The sequence below is a fragment of the Anneissia japonica genome, unplaced genomic scaffold, assembly GCF_011630105.1.
Source record: "Anneissia japonica isolate Jap-2015-1 unplaced genomic scaffold, ASM1163010v1 scaffold287985_len465408_cov153, whole genome shotgun sequence".
Taxonomy (NCBI): domain Eukaryota; kingdom Metazoa; phylum Echinodermata; class Crinoidea; order Comatulida; family Comatulidae; genus Anneissia; species Anneissia japonica.
Window position 1 is genome coordinate 305,673 of NW_022719880.1, and position 6,354 is coordinate 312,026.

Sequence of the window (6,354 nt, forward strand, 5' to 3'; positions counted from 1 at the left end):
GCAGTTGCAGGATAAAATACAGACACAAATTCAGTATTTAAAATAATTTACAAATTCCATAGTTTATTATAACTTTGTTCATTATTTCATGTACATGTGCCAGACAGGATTGGTTTAATTTTATATAAACGCTAAAAAGAAATCAACAAGTTTACTTAAACACTCCTTTAGGCACATGAATAATTTTATTGTTAAAAAAGTACTACTGTAACATTAATCTGAATTGGGCCGGCTTTATCCATCCTTTTTCTCTATTAGGTCTTCAGGAGAATCTAAAATGGTTTACATCTGACACTGATGATTGCAATCTGAGGAACAAAATACTGGACCATTTTCTGAACACAATCCCTGCGCTGACTGCTTACTCTATCTGCAGAAAAATATAATGATAAATATATTAAACTGTTGTGTATATTTAGAAAAATAGGAGATAAAAATTCAATACTACGTATACAGGCTACAGCTATCTGGCTGTAGCTAGGCCTAATTAAACGAACAGTGGGCTAGCACCGCACCGCCGACCCCAACAGGGATGCTCACTGAAATACAGGCCTCTACTAGCGAGGCCTAGGCCTCTGTTGACTGAAGTAGAGTTACGAATGGCGTGGTATTTACCATTTATGTAGACTTGAAAGTTACTTAATTACATAACAACTAACTTAAAAGTAATATTACACGTGGATATCATCTCGTACATTTTTTCTACAAACAATTAAGTGATATGACGTACGTATCGGCGGTGTACCGACGCCTAGACCTACGCTCCGGAAGATATTAAAATGATAATTTTTGTAGCTTATGATTCGAAAATGAAGATGCACTTATGATATATGGTAAATAGATTATTTAGTATTAGTGTCTTCCCAAAATAAAACTGGATTATACAATGTAAGTTACGGAAATAGCGATATCAAATACTGTACTACAAAACTAAGTGCACTGCGAAACAAAAAAAAAAAAAAAAAATGGCCGATCAAGGTTTGTTTGGCCCAGCGAAACCGGTAACCAGGAAATGTGAAGTCACACTTTTCTCCATTACTTTGACCCCTGGGAGATGCTTGTATCTGATTGACTTTCACTCAAAAGAGGTCACAGCTCGCTGGTGACCCGCTTGCAAGCGGCTGTTCACATGGATCAAGAGCGAGCTGCATCGAGAGCCGCTCGCGAGCGGCTTGTCGACAAAAACCGCTCTTGAGCGGTTGTTCACATGAAGGCCCGGCTCGCGAGCCGATCGTTCGCTCGCGAGCGACCCAAGACATGTGAACGCGGTATAAAGGGTTTGCTGGTAAATGGGATAGTAACAGCATGGAAATAGAAAATTAGAAACACAATTAATTACAGTTTGCTGTAAATTCAATTCAATGATTGTTAAGTGCATTCCTACCGATGAAACATGCAAGCAAGGTTTTTCGAACTGGTTTAATATAGTCATAAGAACACAACACAAACTTGTTAATGAACTTATTTCTTTATTTACCTTTTGCATTTACAAATCTTGCATAATATTTAAAATATTGAAAAAAAAAAAGTAAGAATCAACAAATATTTGGAATTTATTTCAGTTAGAACTTAAGAAAATGGGCTGATGTTAAAGAAAATCTCATTGAAATATTAACTAAGTGAAAACATACATTAATGTATATACCAAATACGTAAAACTATTGAAAAAGAAAAAGTAGAAATCGAACATCAAAGGCCTTTCAAAAACATTATTCAGGTTAGAAAAGTAACAAACGAATGATAAGAAAATTTCGGGGAAAAAAAGTTGAAAACTATCTATCATCTAGTAGTTTATACTACTTCTATTTTAAACAAGAAATATTTCCTATAAAAAAAACGCCGCAACTTCGGTAGCTTAATTTGTGTATACAACTACTTCCAAATTTATCCTATGTGTAAATTTTGTTATCGTATTTAAGTTAGCTGTTTCAATAAATAAATCTGTAACTGTATTTTCCTATAGATCAATAAATATTGTAGAGTTTACATTATTGAAGGTATGGTATAATTTTTTTTTTCTTTTATTTGTAGGGTGTTGTGAAGTACCTGAGTAGAGAACTGGGAATAAATTTAAACAATTTCTTCATTTTAAGTAGCAGGCGCGTACAAATAGAGTTGTGGCATAGACTGAAATGTATCATTGCGCAATAGGCCTACATTTGCCATATGATCACAAACATCACAAATACACACTTATATATATTATAATTATAATGTAATAATTTGCTAATACCTGTTAATGTTTTTAAACATATTGACAATGGCAAATATCATAGGGCTAATATGTACTGGTATATTTTGCCAAACAATAAGTTTTGAGAAACATTGATGAACATCAATATCCATGTGAGATCTTTTATACCTAGTTATGTTTCTTAATAATTGGAACAATATCTTTAAAATTCCTAAATTTATTTAAAACTTTACAAACATACATTATCCATGCTTTTGTCATAGTGATCAAGTTTGGGTAAGCATTTTATATCACTATTTTGATATTAATTGTTTATTCATTTAACAACATACACAGGCCTATTGACAAATATCATAGGGCTTATGTACTGGAATATTTTGCTGAACAATATGCAGATTTGAGAAACATTGATGAACATTAATAAAGACTCATGTGAGATATTTTTATACCTTTATATTTCTCAATAAATGAAACAATATAACAAACATACATTATCCATGCTTTTGTTATGGTGATCAACCCCACTTTGTCTGGGTTGTAACCCCATATGGTAGATTAATTAAGCTGTCACCTATAGATAGACTCAAGGCTGGACCACATTCAAAAGGTACGTAAAAGGTACGTAGGCTATCGTGATAAACTTATGATAACTTTAGCATGTTAGAGAAAACCGTTCATATAGAAACCATCATCATGATCTATTTATGCTAATGCATGCAGTGTTGCATGAAAACTACCAGAAGCACAACCAATGACCGAAAGGTCCACTGATTAATCTCAGATAAGAAAGTATAATACATACTCCAAGTATTGAAATACACGCCATCGTGTTGGGATTCAATATTTCGACATTAATTATGTCATCATCATCACAACCAATGAGGTTATGATCTACCAGAAGCACAACCAATGAGGTTGGGACCTGTTTAAAAAAACTGAAGGCTGATTGGTTAAATTCAATCTCATGAATTAATTTATCACGTTAACCAAGGGTAATCATGATGAATCAACATGCTCCACTAGATCACAATGAGGTGATTAAGCTGAGCACGTTATTTGATTGTGGTTGGTTCACATAAAGTGACTGGCTTGATCATGATCCACTAGATCACGTTAAATTCTGAATGTGAACCTACTGTAGCTATTGCTGGACAAACTGAATAATTTGTTTGATGTTAGATTCCTTTTAAAAACTAAATTATTTAAGATACAAAAATGCATATATTGACTCAAGAAAATCAGTTTTAATACAGAATTTGATTATTGGGGCCATTTTTACCTACATGTCATATGGAGCCATTTTTACCGGGGCCATTTTTTCCGGTTCCATTTTTTCCGGGGCCATTCTTACCGTACACTGTTTGACTCAAGAAAATCAGTTTTAATACAGAATTTGATTATTGGGGCCATTTTTACCTACATGTCATATGGAGCCATTTTTTCCAGGGCCATTCTTACTGTACACCGTTTCAGGATGTCGACGCCAAATCAACTTTTTTCTCTTTCAAATTCAAATTCAAATTTATTTTGGGTTAAAATTAAAATCAAAATTACAATTTAATAGACAATAAAAACAGAAACAAAAACAAAGAGTGCTGCCAACCCAGGATAACCAAAAGTACACAAAAGTGCCACTATTATGTGGCTCTCCAAGGCAGCACTCAACACACAGAAAACAACACAAAATACATAATAAATATCATTTAGAAAAATATAATATTAAAAGAATGTAATATAAAATAATATTGCAAGGGATCTCATAATTATCAAATGACCACGATGCAAAATCAGGATCAAACAGGCACATACGAAATTAATGAATCTCAACATTTTCGTTGAGAAATATTTTTGCAAGTTTAATGGAATAGTTGCTCAAGAAAAGCAAGGAGCATCTAACTTCATCAGGGAGGGAATTAAATAGTTTACTAAAATGAATATATGGGGAAAATTTGTAAGCATCGGTACGAGTGAACTTTTCAATATACTTAAGTGTTGTAACATGACAGCAATTAACTTGAATATTAATAACATCAACACAATTTTTCATGTTGAGACAATTAATGATAAAAGATAAATGAAGAATCATGAAACGTTCGTGGAGTGATGGAATAGCATATATCCGAAGTCTGTCAGGATAAGAAGGTGGTTTGTTTACGGCCCGCCAAAGTACGCTCTAGTGTAATGACGTTGGATTTTTTCAAGGCTTGAAATATGACATTTTTTATAAGGTAGCCAAGCAGGCACTGCGTATTCAATTATGGGACGGCAAAGAGCAAAATACGGACTGCGATATGCAAGATTGCCCTTAGGGTCACCCAAAATTCTTGCAATAAGTCCAAGAGTCTTGGAGGCCCGAGAAATAACATAATCAATGTGCTTTGCTCCAAGAAAGATCAGAGCTAAGCATTACACCGAGATACTTGTATGATTTAACAGACGGGACGTCATCATTCCCAATAATAGTATACTGTTGTAATGGGCTTGACAGACCTTGTAAAATGGACAACTTAACATTTTTTTCCGTTTAATTTCATTTCATTTTTAATAGACCACGAGATAATACTATTTAAATCATTTGTAATATTTCGGAATCGTTGGAGGATGATATAGCACGATAGAGTACAGTATCGTCGGCATATTGTGGAATGGATGAGGACACACATGATGGAAGGTCAGCAGTGAAAAAATTCTGGAACGCCAGAGGTGACAGTTATCCAGACAGAACTAACACCTTGTAATTGGGCTGACTGTTTTCTTTCAAGCAACGAGGAAAAAATCCATGATAAAACATTACCTTGGACACCAACTCGATTTAATTTGGAGATGAGAATAGCATGATTCACCATATCAGAAGCTTTAGACCAGTCTAAAAATATGGCATCAACTCGTGGTGAATTGCATTTGTCAAGGATTTTAGCCATGTTGTGTGTCAACATGCAAAGCTGAGTGGTGCAAGGTTTACCTTTAGAGAAACCATGCTGAGTGTCAGGAATAAGATTATTATTTTCAAAGAAAGTACTACTACTGACAATTTTGCGAAGAATTTTTGCAAAGATAGTTAATGAAATGGGACGGTAGTTGGAGATGTCATTTTTGCAGTCACCTTTATGAATAGGGACAACGGCAGATTTTTTCCAATCATCAGGGATTTGACCTAAATTAAGTGTTAAATTAAATATTTCTGTAATTGTTTTAGATATATATGGAGACGCCAGATTAATCGTTGTAGGAGTAATTGTATCAGGCCCCGGGGCTTTACGAGAAGGAAAAGAGACCACGAGTTTATACACTTCTCTCTCATCAGTAATGATTTTAGTCAGATGACCAATGTACTTGAGTATGAAGGAAAAGGAACTTCCACTTAATTACTCTAGTTTAAGCTCTGCAGGGGTTTATTTAAGAATTTGAGTAGCAGGAGAAATTTGAAAGTAACAGGAGAGTAAATTGAAATAGGCAGGGGATATAGGGGGCCGCCTAGGCCCCCATCACGGTCCAGGGGCAGAGCCCTGGTCGGGGGTCAAGGGGGCGGAAGCGCCATTGCGCTCCAGGGTTTTAGAGTTTTTTAAGCCCATTTGATGGCATTTCTCTACATCATTTTTTTTTAAACAGTTTTTCAGAATCAGTTACTGAGCTCTAAAAAAGTTGATATTTTTACATATTCTTCATACATAGGCCTACCTAGCCTAAATACTGTAAACCAGAAACTTTCGTGAATTGATAATTTCGGCCGTTTTCGCGACATTAAACTTTCGCGAATCTCAAAAAGCCTAAATTTAATTCATGAGAGGAATATCATACAATAGCTGAAAATATCGTATTGTGAGTTTAGGCCTAGGTTAGATAGGCCTACAGCCACTGTGTAGGCTACAGTATCTACGCCTAGGCAGGCTAAGGCGCCATAAGCCTGCCAGGACTTAGCTGGCTATCCCAGGCACAGATAAGAAAGAGACAAGTTTACACACATACAGTACTCACTCATATGATATTCCTTAATTTTGTATGGTATTCAAGCATCCTACAAAATGAACAATGTTTATCAATAAATTATTTTCCTGTAGGCCTAATATCGATTCAAACACATTGATTGATGATGATTGAACATCGTGGTATGTCATATGGTACGGAAAATTAGTTTCCCATTTGAACTTCTTAGTATACAC